The following is a 12,642-nucleotide window of genomic DNA, read 5'->3' on the forward strand; positions in this document are numbered from 1 at the left end:
CATTCCCTGCTCAGCTCTCAGAGGGACTGTTCTTGCAAGCAAATCTGACCCTATAGCTCTTCTGCTTTGAGGTCTTCCGTGGCTCCCCACAGGCAATAGGGGGTAACTTAAATTCTTCAGCCCAGGCTAAAAGGTGCTTGATGATCTTGACCTGCTGACCCTGCCAGCCTTCCTGGTTCACCTCTTGCTCCTATGTCATCCTCCAGCGAGGCTCTGCCACTATATCTTTCATGCTAACTTTGTGGCTCCCAGAATATAGGGCATTCTGGCCCTTTTACAACTCTGTACATGCTATTCTCTCTGCCTGGAATGCCTTCCTCTTTTTATCTGTCCGGCAAATCCCTACTCATCTTTAAGGACCCAGCTCCACTTTTGCCTCCTATGGGAAGTCTTCCTTGATTTCCTGGGTTGAGTAAAGTCCTTCTCCATGCCCACATACTCACTGTGCTTGTACATACCTCTGTTAGAGCAATAATCATATCAGATTTCAGTGGTTGGCTTATCTTTCTCCCTGCTTTGTTATTCGTAGAAGACCTGGATTTCTAGCTTAATAAACGTTGGTTGTTTGAATGGCGTCTTGTGTTGCCTGACATGGAGTCTTGACCAAATTCATTCATGCATTCAGCACACATGCACTGAGCACCTGTTACATTCCAGGCACCGCTGGAGCCCGACATTCGGTTCCACGATCTCCTGCTAGCATAATTCTGAGCAAATTCCTCATTCTCTCTTCTAGCACAGGTGCTGGCACATGGTGCTCATATAATGTTAGCTGCAACAGTGGTATTATTGTCACAATTATATTGTATTATAATATGTGAATACTATATATTTATTATAATATGATGATTATTAGTGTTATTATTATTCACATTACTTGCTCTCCTTGAACTGACTGGGCCTCCATCCCTCCCTGGCTGCTTTGCCCTGCACTTGGCAGATGGGATGTGGATCATTTTAATTAGGTTTTATTGGGCTGTTATATGGGTCATAATTGCGGCCATTATTCATTTTCATGGGGCTGCTGACAGAGCCTCGGTTTAGACATGATGATATCTTGACAAGACAAATCCCTGTATCAAAAAGATCCCTGTTTGAGGGGCTGGAGCTATTGGCAGGATAAGAGTCCTTCTGCGGCCCCAAAGGTGGATTCTGCAGAGATGAATACCAGGGGTATTCATCAAAGAGAGGAGAGGTGGTGGCTGCCAGTGGCACACTCTCTGTGGAGGTTGGGGTCACCCCCATGGGGAGCAGGGTCATTCACCCCTTTCGGCTATGTGCTCCAGGATCACCACTGGATTCCCAGTGCCCTGGACGAAGGAGGCCCTAGGATAATACTCGCTGAATGAAAGCCACACCTCCAGGTGCTCAGGGAAACCCGAGAAAGGAGTGTGGCTGAGTCCACAGGCTGGTGATTGTGGGCTGGTGGACTGAGCCTGAGTTCAGGACCCTGTGATGTTCTTGGGATCCCGAGTAAAGGCTCAGTGAGGAATTGGTATCAGGGAGAAGTCAGTGCAGGCCCATGGCTTGGTGCTGTCCACGAGTCCCAACTACCCAGAACAGTGTGTTCTTAGGTTCAGGGTGGGTGGATTGTGGATAAGCAAATATTCACTAACCTCCCTTGGGGGATGGAGTTGTTTTGCAGCCAATGCTGTCAAAGTTGCTCGGGTGACAGTGAAACATTCGCAGGCTTGACACAAGAAGAGACACATAGATGGGCCTGTGTGATCTGGCTCGTGCCCTTCTGCATTGCTGGTGAGCTGCTGTTGTGAAGAGCATGTCCATGCCACCCTGCAATACACATGCCTAGAACAGACCTGAACCCAGTCTGCAGCCTGAAGCCAAGTGTAGCCAACTTCCAGCTTGAAGTGACCTGTCCCACTGCACCCCGCCAAGATTAGCTGAACTCAGGCTATCTGCAGACATGGCAACACATGCTTGTTGCTGGAAGCCTTTGAATTTTGGGGGCAATTGTTGAATGGCATTAGTGTGGCACTTGCTGACAGATACAGAGCCCCAGAGCAATTCCCCTGTGATGTGTTTCATCTATTGGGCTTCTAAATCAAATTAGTTTTTTTTTTTAAGATTTATTTGAGAGAGAGTGTGCATGAGTGGGGGGAGGGACAGAGGGAGAGAAACTTGAGTAGACTCCATGCTGAGCACGGAGCCCAACGTGGGGCTCGATATCACGATCCCGAGATCATGACCTGAGCTGAAATCAATAGTCGGACACTTAACAGATCCAGCCACCCAGATGGCCCTCAAATTAGGTTTGAAATGAGTTCAGTTGTTGAAAACACATCGAAAACCTCTAGACCTTGGTTTTCATCCAGAGCTGATTTTACCCTCTAAGGGACATTTTGGCAATATCTGGAGGCAGTTTTGGTTGTCACAACCTCAGGGGGAGTGGTTTCTGGTGGGTAGAGACCAGGGATGCTGCTAAACATTTTCTGGTGTGCCAGCAGCCCCTGCAGCAAGGCATTCATTTAATTGGAATGGCAATAGTGCTGAGGCCGAGCAAACGTGCTTAGACCCTCTGAATCTGGAGCTGCAAATATATCCATTCTCCTTCCCATTCTTCCCTTCCCTCCCCACTCCCTCCCTCTGCTCCTCCTTTCCCTACTCCCTTCCTCCTTCCCTCCCTCCTAAATAAGATGGATACAATTCCTCAGGGAATTTGTGTTGAATGGGGGAACTCAGACATAGACGTGAAGCTCTGAAATAGTTATGATCCATGCTTTACAGGCTGCGCTGGTAGAGAAAAACAGAAGGGACCACCTTCAGATGGGTGATCAGGGAAAGCCTCTCGGAGTGGCTGACATTCAAGGGAAAGCCTAGAGGAGGAGGAAGAACCAGCTGTGGGAGAGGCAACAGAAGAGTGTTCCTGGCTTTGGGAACAACAGCAAGTGTGGAGGTGCCAAGGTGGGAAAAAGCTTGTGTGTTTCAGGAACCAGAGGGAGCTCCTGTCTGATGCAGGAAAGGGGGGCTTTCCTGGGGGCTGGACTTTGCTGATTGTCATGCTCCACCTCTGCACCATGGAACTCCCAGAAATTCCTGTGGAACCCAGAGTCTCAGGGCCCACGAGGGTCCAAGCTTAGGTCTGGAAATTTGCCTCAATGCCACGTTCAGTCCATTTCTTACAAGTGCAGAGCTGAAAGTTGATCAGCATTCAAAGTAATGGAATTGGAATATTGTCATAGGAGCACCAGAATCCATGGAATTGGAATGTTGTCCATGGCAGATTCTGGTTAAAATGCCCCGGGCAACGTGGAGTGTGGCCTCGCCATGGCATACACCCCTGCTCAGGAGGGCTCAATTGGATCAAACAGCTGGGGCCCTTCCCAATGATTATGTCTTCCCACTTTCGCCCTGGCTCCTTCCAATGCAGTCTCATGGGACAGCCAGGACACATGGGATCTTTTGCCCCAGTCTGACCTCAGGGTAAGATTCAAACTCCTCACGATGACCTGAGCAGCCCTCTGTGATCTAGTCCTTGCCAGGCCCCCCACCTTATCACATCCATGGGCTCTGAGAACCTCCAAGCTTTCTCACACCTTTCCTGCATCAGAATGGGGCTCCTTTGGGTGCTCAGGACAGGGCAGCCATGCAGCCTCCTTTCTCTTCCCTGGACACGATGAGCTGTCTCTGGACTCCTCGTCTTCCAGCTTGCTACCCTGTTGGCTGAAGTATTCCTCCTTGAACATGTTTGCACAGTGATCTCCCTTCCAGCCTTCAGGCTGAAACACCTCCTCCATGGAAAAACCTTCTCTCATGACCTGGCCCTAAATCACCCTCCTCACCCTCATTTTTCTCTATCCTCCATCCTGTTCATGTCCTTCATGGTGTTTGACCTATGCTAGATTTCTCTCCCTATGTGTTCACTTGTTCATTGTCCTTGCTTATCTTGGCCACCAGGATCGTCCCTGGCACATAGAAAATATTCAATAAAAACCCACTGACTGAATGAGTGAGGGAGTGAACGAGTGTATAATGCGTCAACCCATCACTGGCCAGAGTCCTCTTGCACAGGGATCAGAGCAAGAGTGTGCAATGGGGTCACAAGGCATGAACACGTATGGCTGCCAATAGTACAGTATTATGAGCTGAAATGTGTCCCCCAGTACCCCCATACGTTGAAGGCCCAGCTGCCAGTAGTTCAGCAAGTAACCTTATTTGGAAATACAGGGTCTTTACAGAAGCCATCAAATTAAAACCAAGTCATTAGGCTGGGTCCTAATCCACTCTGACTGGTGGCATCCTCACAAAAAGGGGGAAATTTGGAGAAAGCATGCACGCAGAAGAATGGACGGCATGTAGAGATCCAGGTAAAGATCGGGGTGATTCATCTATAAGGAAGCCCAGGAGCATCACCCAGTGCTGGAAGCCACCAGCAGCGAGGGGGGAGGCCTGGGACGAGCTCTCCCCCCACAGCCCTCAGAAGGAACCAGCCCTTGATCTTGGGCTTTTAGCCTCCAGGACTGTGAGCCAACAACTTCCTGCTGCTTAAGTCACTCAGTGTGTGAGACTTCGTTATGTCAGTCCTAGGAAACCGGTACAAACAGGCAGAGGCAAAGGGACAGACCGGCCCAGGGACTTCACGGAGGGCAGGGTGGTGCAGGGGCTCAGTCTGGGGAGTGGACTGGGGCTGGGTCTTGGGGGGAGAGGCTGAGGGTGGGGCCCAAGCACTGAGGCTGGCTCCCACCCTGGCTGTGTGCAAGCGGGGCTGGAAGCTGCCGGCCTGTGCCAGCCTGGGGCCCTCACCCCCAGCCTTCCACGGGCGCGCGCTTGTCCGTGTGCGTGTGCATGTGTGGGGGACGTGGGGTGTGGCAGGGCACGGAGCGGGGCCAGAGCCAGAGGCATAATTAGGACATGGAGAGGAAGAGCCGCGGAGCTGGCGGGACCTTCTCTGCTGGAAGAGAAACCTGGACCGGCTGGTTGGCTGTGAGTCCTTCAGCTGGGTCCCCGTCCCTAATTACCACCCAGCCCGAGCCTCTGGGTGGCAGGTGGCGGCGGCCTGTCCCATCTGCAGCCTCTGAGATGCCCAGGATCCAAGCCAGGTGTCGGCGTGCAGGTCCTCGTGGCCAGCGAGTGGCAAGAGGACTTTAATTAAAGAGCTCATTACTGTGGCTCTCCACTGGAACCCCCCAGCCTCCCGGCCGGTCTGCAGCAGAGCTCTCTTAATCTGGGATTTCAGAGCAGCGCTCGAGGGTGGGTGGGTATGGTGTGCCCACGATGTGTGCCCGAGTGTGCTTGCTGTGTGTGCACTGAGCGTCTGGGTGTGCTGCCGTGGGTGTGCGTGTGCCAGGGTATGGGTGTTACCACAAGTGTCTTGCATTTTTTTCTTTGTGCGTCTCTTTTGTGGGGGTGGATTTCTGGGAACGTGTGCGTGTGTGTATTGTCGCGGTCCTGTATATGTACATGGGTGAGGGGGTGGATACACATGGGTGTGTCAGTGGGGTGTACGTGTGCAAATTTGTATGATTCTTTTCCTTCACTGATTACTAGAATGTTGGTGATTGTCTTGGGAGTTGTATGTGTGTTTCTGGTCACCGTGCAACTGTGTGTGTGTGCAGGATGTGTGAACGTGTATATAGAAACAGGCTCCAGCATCTGTACTTAACCGGGCTCTCGGCGGCTCTGCTCAAGGGAGGGGAAATGTGGAGAGCTCACAGTGTGGGTGCAGGGGGGCGGGTCTGTGGGGCAGCTGGCTTGTGGGGGGCTCAGCCCTGCTCGGATGCCTTATTTAGTTGTGCTGAGCTGAGGAGGGAGGCTATTCTAGTCAGCCTGCTAGGAAGGAAGATTTGACTTAGGACAGGGGAGTGTGTGTGGCTCCCAAGGGGACAGCATGGGTCCCCCCAGGGTGAGCACTGTGCTTCCCACTTTCCACTCTGATTCCCTGGGTGATGCAGAACTGGGGCTGGGTGCTGGATGGGGAGGGATGCATAGCACCAGGGAAGCTCCCACGATAGGATTTCAGGGAGGTGATTTTATGAAGACTTTTGAGGGTTGGGGCAAGGAAACTGAAAAGCTCTCTCTCAACTGCAAAACAACGTTTATAAGTTTCAGATTCCAGAAGAGCTTGGGGCCTCAGACTGGCCAAAAGGAAATTTGTGATGTTTGCAGAGGTAGTGTGGTCTGTTTGAACCTTGGAATGAGGAGCACAGGAGTTTGGGGAGGCTCAGGTGGACATAAAGAGATTGGAGGGGTGGAGAGGAGCCCCAAGGGTATGGGAAAGGAACTGAGCCATTTGTGACCAAGGGTGGTGAGGGACTGAGTGCTGGGGCTGGGCTGGGTTCTCCTATGGGGTGCCTGGGTATAGACAGGAGCTTCTGCATGGCAGACTGGAGTTGGGAAGAAGTTGGCACAGTGGAAGTGTTGATCCATTCAATCTTGTGTCCTCCTTTCTCTCTCTTCCACTCAACAGATCGTGTCCCAGGGAGTCTGGAGGACGCCCTCCAGCCCCTGCTAGGGACCAAGGACACAGGGTCAGCAAAGAATAGATATGTCCCCTGAAGTCCTGGGTAAAACATTTCCTTGGCAGCTCATTAAATAACCTTTTTCTTTGACTATCCAACTGGTGTGTGGGGAGTTGTGGATGTCACACAGCTCACAGACCCAAGCTCTTCCAGACACCTGTCCCCTCTGCTTCTTGAGGGCTCAGAAGCAGGTGGATCTGCTCTGATTCCAGCCATGTAGAGGACCAGAGGGTCCTTGACCAAAGTCATTTCTTTCTTTCTTTTTTAAGATCTTATTTATGTATTTATGTATTTATTTATTTATTTGAGAGAGAAAGTGTATGAGCTGGAGGGAGATGGAGAGAGAGAAAATCTTAAGCAGACTCCCTGCTTGACAGAGCCTGCCCATGTCCAGAGCCTGACATGGGGCTTGATTGCAGGAACTCGAGATCACGCCTGAGCTGAAACCAAGAGCTTAACCGACTGAGCCACCCAGGCACCCCATGAAGTAACTTCTTGTTTGCCCTGGAAGGAGCCACCAAGTTAAAGCAGAGACTCAGGTGGCTTAAGAGGATGGGATGGATGGTCTCAGGGAGGCCCAGGATGGCAGGTGTGGGAGAAGGGGAGCTCGGCAGAGAGGTCGTTGGTGCCCTGTCTGTCTTCCATATCTTGTTTCTATGCATGGGGTCTGACTCTTCTGTCTGTCTTTCTCTCAGATGGTGTACAGGGTGGGCCGGAAGACCTGGAGGTTCATGCCCTGGGGAGTGGGCGGCAGCCTTCAGCCAGTGAGGATACGAGTTGGTGGATAAATACCCCAGCTCCCCAGCAACCTTGGCCTTCTGCTGGGACGACTTGGACCCTTGTCCCACCCCATATCCTCGAGGTTCCCAGTGTATTGAAGCCCAATTGCCCCCAGGGGTCACTGGCTCAGGAGTGGACCCCATACTGGCTGTCTTCCTCTCCCACATCTGGTGCCTTTCCTGGGACCACTTCCCAGATAAACCACTCGTTCTCAGATCCTAGTCTTGGGGTCTGCTTCTGGGAGGCCCTGGCTGAAAATAAGGGTTCTAAGACTGTCTCTCTCAAGCCCATGTCCCAGCCTGACCTGCCAGAAAATAAGAGGAATGGCCCTAAGAAAAAAGGGAGTGGTCACTGAAAATCTCTGTACCTGGAGCAGCACGGTGGAGCTTCGAGCCTTTTGCTTTAACTGAAGTTCCCAGGCCACGGCCAGTAGCTGAGCAGTTTCAAGGGGGTCAGGGAAGAGCAGCCAAGGAGGAGGGTGTGTGTGTATGTGTGTGTGTGCACGCACACACGTGTGCAAGCATGTGTGTGCATGCATAGGTACCGTGTATACACCGCACACACTTTCCTAGCACCAAACAGGGGTCGGCCTCACCCTGTCTCATGGATCTATGGACTCTCAGTTCCCAAACATGAGGATAAGATGCCTCTCTGGGGACAAGCCTTGGAGGCAGGGAGGGAAACTGAACGAGTGGCGGGAATGTTGGGGTGACTGAGGACACGGCAGGTGTGCTGCCTGAAAGGCGTTGCATTGGGAACAAGCACACCTGCATTCGAGTCCCAGGCCTTCCCCTAAGTGCTGTGTGACCTTAGGGAAATTATACTTCCTCTTTGGGCCTTCCCTGCCTCTGAGACCCTGGCCCCTTTGAGTTCTGTCTCTGCTCTTAAACATGGCCTTGCTGTGGGTGTCGGACGGTCATCCCCTTCTTTGTCACTCATACCAAGAATTGAGGAGGTGGGTTCATTTTACTGAAGTTTTGGGGGTGCTAGTGTGTTAGGGTTCACCAGAGAAGTAGTGCCAAGGGTCTAGACATAGGTATATAGAAAGAGATTCATTCTGGGGGACTGGCTCGCAGGATTGCAGAGGCTGAAAAGTGCCACGATCTGCTGTCTGCGAGCTGGAGGCCCAGGAAAGCTGGTGGTGGGGTTCCAGTTCAAGCCAGAAGACCCGAGAACTGGGGTAGGGCAGCCAATGGGTTAGTTCCAGTCTGAGTCTGAAGGCTTGGGAACCAGGAGCTCTGGTGTCTGAGGACAGGAGAAGCTAGACATCCCAGCTCAAGCAGAGAGCAAATCACCCTTCTTCCTCCACCCTTTAGTCGTATTTGGGTCCGCCTGCATTGGTGAGGGTGATCTTTACTCAGTCTACAAATGTGAACACTAATTTCCTTCCCGAAACACCCTTCTAGACACACCCAGAAATCATGTTGTACCAGCTTCCTGGGCATCCCTGAGCCCGGTGACACTGACACATAGAATTCATCGTCACAGCCAGGGAGCGACAGGGTCACCCCACCACGCACAGCTTTTGACTGAGCACAGGCCCTTCTCTACTTGTCTGGGCTCAGTTCCTGTCTACGCCAGTCTTGGAATAGAGAGAGCAGCTCAGCTCTCCCGGACTCGCAGAGCCCACCCCAGTGCTGAGCAGAGCAAAGCTGAACAAGACTGTCTCTTGTGCCAGCCTCCTTAGAAGCGTGCTGGGCTTAGAATTAGCAGAACTGTTATCCTGTCCCACCCATGTGGCACACTGGGGCTGTGACTATCATTTCACATAATCAAGGAGTTTGGTGTCCACAGAAGACAAGTAAAATAAACTCTCTGGACGCTGGCAGCCTTGTTGGGAGAGAAGGAGCTTTGAAACTGCTCTTGAACGTGACTAGCGCTTTACAACGTAGGCTCGTGTAGTCCCCACAAAAAGCTGACAAGGTGGGTATGATGACTATGAATGTCCCATTAGCAGACTTCTTCAGTGGGGCAAACAAGAGCCATGTTCCCATTTTGCAGCTGGGGAAACAGAATCACGGATATGGTGTGTTGTTTTAGAGATGAGTCTGAATGCTTTTTGCTAAAAGGAGCAACCCAATTAGAATAGACTTAAAGGACGGGACCCATTTGTCCTTGTGTATGGAGAAGTCCGGATACCAAGTGGTTCTGGGACTAGGCAATGTGGTAGCCCAACGCCTCCTCCCAGAGCAGCTTCTTCTCACATCCTTTCCACTTGGGACTACTTGCTGTCCATAGGTAGGTTTGGAGCTTTTGGTCATTCATGGATCAGACATTGGGACAAGGCCCTATCAATCACATGCACATTTATAAGGGAGAGAGTTGGGGCCCCGAGTAGCTCCCCCACAATGTCCCCAGCATGTGGGGCAGGTCTTCTTCCTCCATTTCCAGAGCTCTTTGTGGATGGGCTGCCCACCCACAGTGCTAGGTGTGGCCTCTGTGGGAAAACTCATGGTTCTGAGCTGGTTCCAGGAAAGCACTTCTTCTGCCCTCTTTCCTTCTGTCCCCTCTGTCCCTGGCCAGTGCCAGATGGACCAACTTGGTTCCAGTTGCTGAGGGGAGAGGGAGTAGGAGTGTGGGATGGGGAGGGGATCTCAGGGCTGGTTCACAGTGACTCCGAGCAAGGCCCCACTGAGACGGTGTCGGCAAAGATGTTGAGCATCCTTGCCTTCATGCCCTGGGGTGCCTATTCACAAAATATTCTAGGAAGTCAATGACTCTTTCTAAAGGGCAGTAGACGTAGTGTTTGGAGCAGGCAGATAGATCTGCTATATTAGCAGAGAAGTAGGCTCCTCATTGAGCAGGGAGCCTGATGCGGGGTTCGATCCCAGGACCCCAAGATCATGATTTGAGTGGAAGGCAGACGCTTAACCGACTGAGCCACCCCGACGCCCTGAATCTTACTTCTTGCATGCATGAAGTTCACTTGGTTGGGGGAAGTGTGGAGGGAGGGTCTGCTCCACAAAGCCATTTGGGGATCCAGGTTGATGGAGATCCTGCTCCTGCTCCTTCAACATATGGTTTTCCAAGGTCACCCTGGATTTCATCAGCTGGAGCCTGGAGGACAGCACATGGGGAGTTTGGCAGAGGCCCCTCCAGGGAGCACTGTACCTCACTCCTCTCATTCTGTGGACTGAGACCCAGCAGCATGGCTATGTGTGACCCCAAGGGACGCCGGCTGTGTGTTGGGGAAGAGGACACGAGTTTGGGAAGCCACACTTGGTTTCGAATAGGGACCCTCGATTCCTTGAACATGTTGGAGCCTGTTTTCTCACTCAAAGTGAGAAAGGCAGTGATCTGCTGGCCCGATCTGTGGTGAGGGTCTGCTGAATCCTTTCAACACTCACCGGAGCCATGGTCTTCTCCTTTGGAGACTTGCCACTATTTACAATTGTCCATGTACTGGTAGGCTCCCTTGGTAATGACTCCTCCAATGGGATGAAAACTCCAGAACAGGGCCATGCTGCTTGTTGTCAGAGTGTGGTCACCCCAACTGGCCTGGAGCCCAGCACTTAGTAGGTATTCAATAAATCTGTGTCAGGGAGATGAATGCTTGGATGAATTAATATGAATGTGGATATGCTAAGATTTACTTTATTTATTATTTATTTATTTATAAATTTTTATTTTTTTTATTTATGATAGTCACACAGAGAGAGAGAGAGAGAGGCAGAGACACAGGCAGAGGCAGAAGCAGGCTCCATGCCGGGAGCCCGACGTGGGATTCGATCCCAGATCTCCAGGATCAGCCCTGGGCCAAAGGCAGGCGCGAAACCGCTGCGCCACCCAGGGATCCCTAAGATTTACTTTAAAAAAAATTCTTCCTCAATACATATTTCTACCTCTATGTTCCAGCATGGGGTGGTGGTGGGGAGTGAGGGGAGGAGGGGGAGGATGCGAGGAGGAGGAGGTGCAGCTTCCTCCCAACCCTAGCAGAGCCCAGACTATAAATAGCTCCAGTTGGAATCTGACTGCAGATTCCTCTAGCAAAGTCAGCATCCCCAGGACCTCTCATCCTAGATGGGGACCAGGAGCGCTTCCTCATTAATCACGGCTCTTTAATTAACAGCTCTGAGCCTGGAACACAAGGTGCTTACCGGGAGAACGCCAGCGGGCCCTGAACTCTGGCCGCCTGTTTTTATTTGGAGGACCCGGCGCCTTGGGGAGCAGGCCTGGCATGGCTCGGCGCTGAGCCCAGCAGGGGTTGGGTTTGGAGGACGAGCAGCTGGCAGGCCGGCCGCCTGTCTCCACCTTGGACATCACCTCGCAGAGCTGACTCGACTCTGAGCAAGTAGCCGGCAGCTCTGTCTTCCCAGGGCGCAAGGAGGGGAGGTGCCCGGAGCAGGACAGTCTAGGACAGCCGTCTCCAAACTTGTGTGCATCCTGGAATCACTCAAGGAGCTTTGGAAACACTGAGGCAGGGTCCTCTGAGATTCTGACGTAACTGGTCTGGGATGGGGCCTGGCAGTGGGAGCACATTGAGGACCACTGCTTGGTAGAAGGCATCTGAAGCTTGGCCACCAACCTGGCTGGGATGGCCAAGGCCCAGGCAGATCAAGGTGCCTTCTCCATGTTGGGTGCACATAGCAGGAATGGGACCTGCAGTTTCCTTCTCCCTCCATGCCTTCTAATTGTGCTCAGCAGAGTGTCCGACCAGAGAAGCAGGACCTCAGGACAGAGGCTGGAGAGGGGAGGAGGTAGAGGCTGGCACAGGTGGCCGTGGCTGAGCCGCAGTGGAGATTCGCCCAAGGGATCTCTGACATGCTCTGAAGACTCCTCCTTTGCAGGCTGTGGGCAAATAGGGAGCAGTTGGCAAAAGAACACCAACTTTCAGCTAGAAGATGAGTAAGGGCTGAGGATCTAGAATAAAACATGGTGGCCATAGCTGCTAACACTGTAGCGTAGCAGTGAAATTTGCTAGGAAAGTAGAACTTAAGTGTTCTTATCAAAAAAGAAATACATTGAGGGGATGGATGTGCTAATTAACTACATGGCAGGAATCTCACCGTGGATCCGTGTATCAAATCACCACGATTAAACTTTAAATACCTTATGATCTTATTTGTCAATTATGCCTCAATAAAGCTGGCCCCTCCTCAGTCTCCCTCCACACCCCTGCTCCTGTACTCCAAGCACGGATGTTGGGGCTCCCATACAGTCCAGCTGGGCGGTTACCACGTCCTGCCAGGTGGGTGGCAGTCTCCTCATCTCTAACATGGGGATCACATGCTACAAATTCCCAATATGTTTGACAAGTAGCAGGTGCTCAGAAAATCCTTGTTTATGGGACGCCTGGGTAGAGCTACCCAGGTGGTTGAGCATCTGCCTTTGGCTCAGGGCGTGATCCCAGGGTCCCGGGATTGAGTCCCACATCAGGTTCCCTGCG

This window comes from Canis lupus, chromosome 24 (genome assembly GCF_011100685.1).
Source record: "Canis lupus familiaris isolate Mischka breed German Shepherd chromosome 24, alternate assembly UU_Cfam_GSD_1.0, whole genome shotgun sequence".
NCBI lineage: Eukaryota > Metazoa > Chordata > Mammalia > Carnivora > Canidae > Canis > Canis lupus.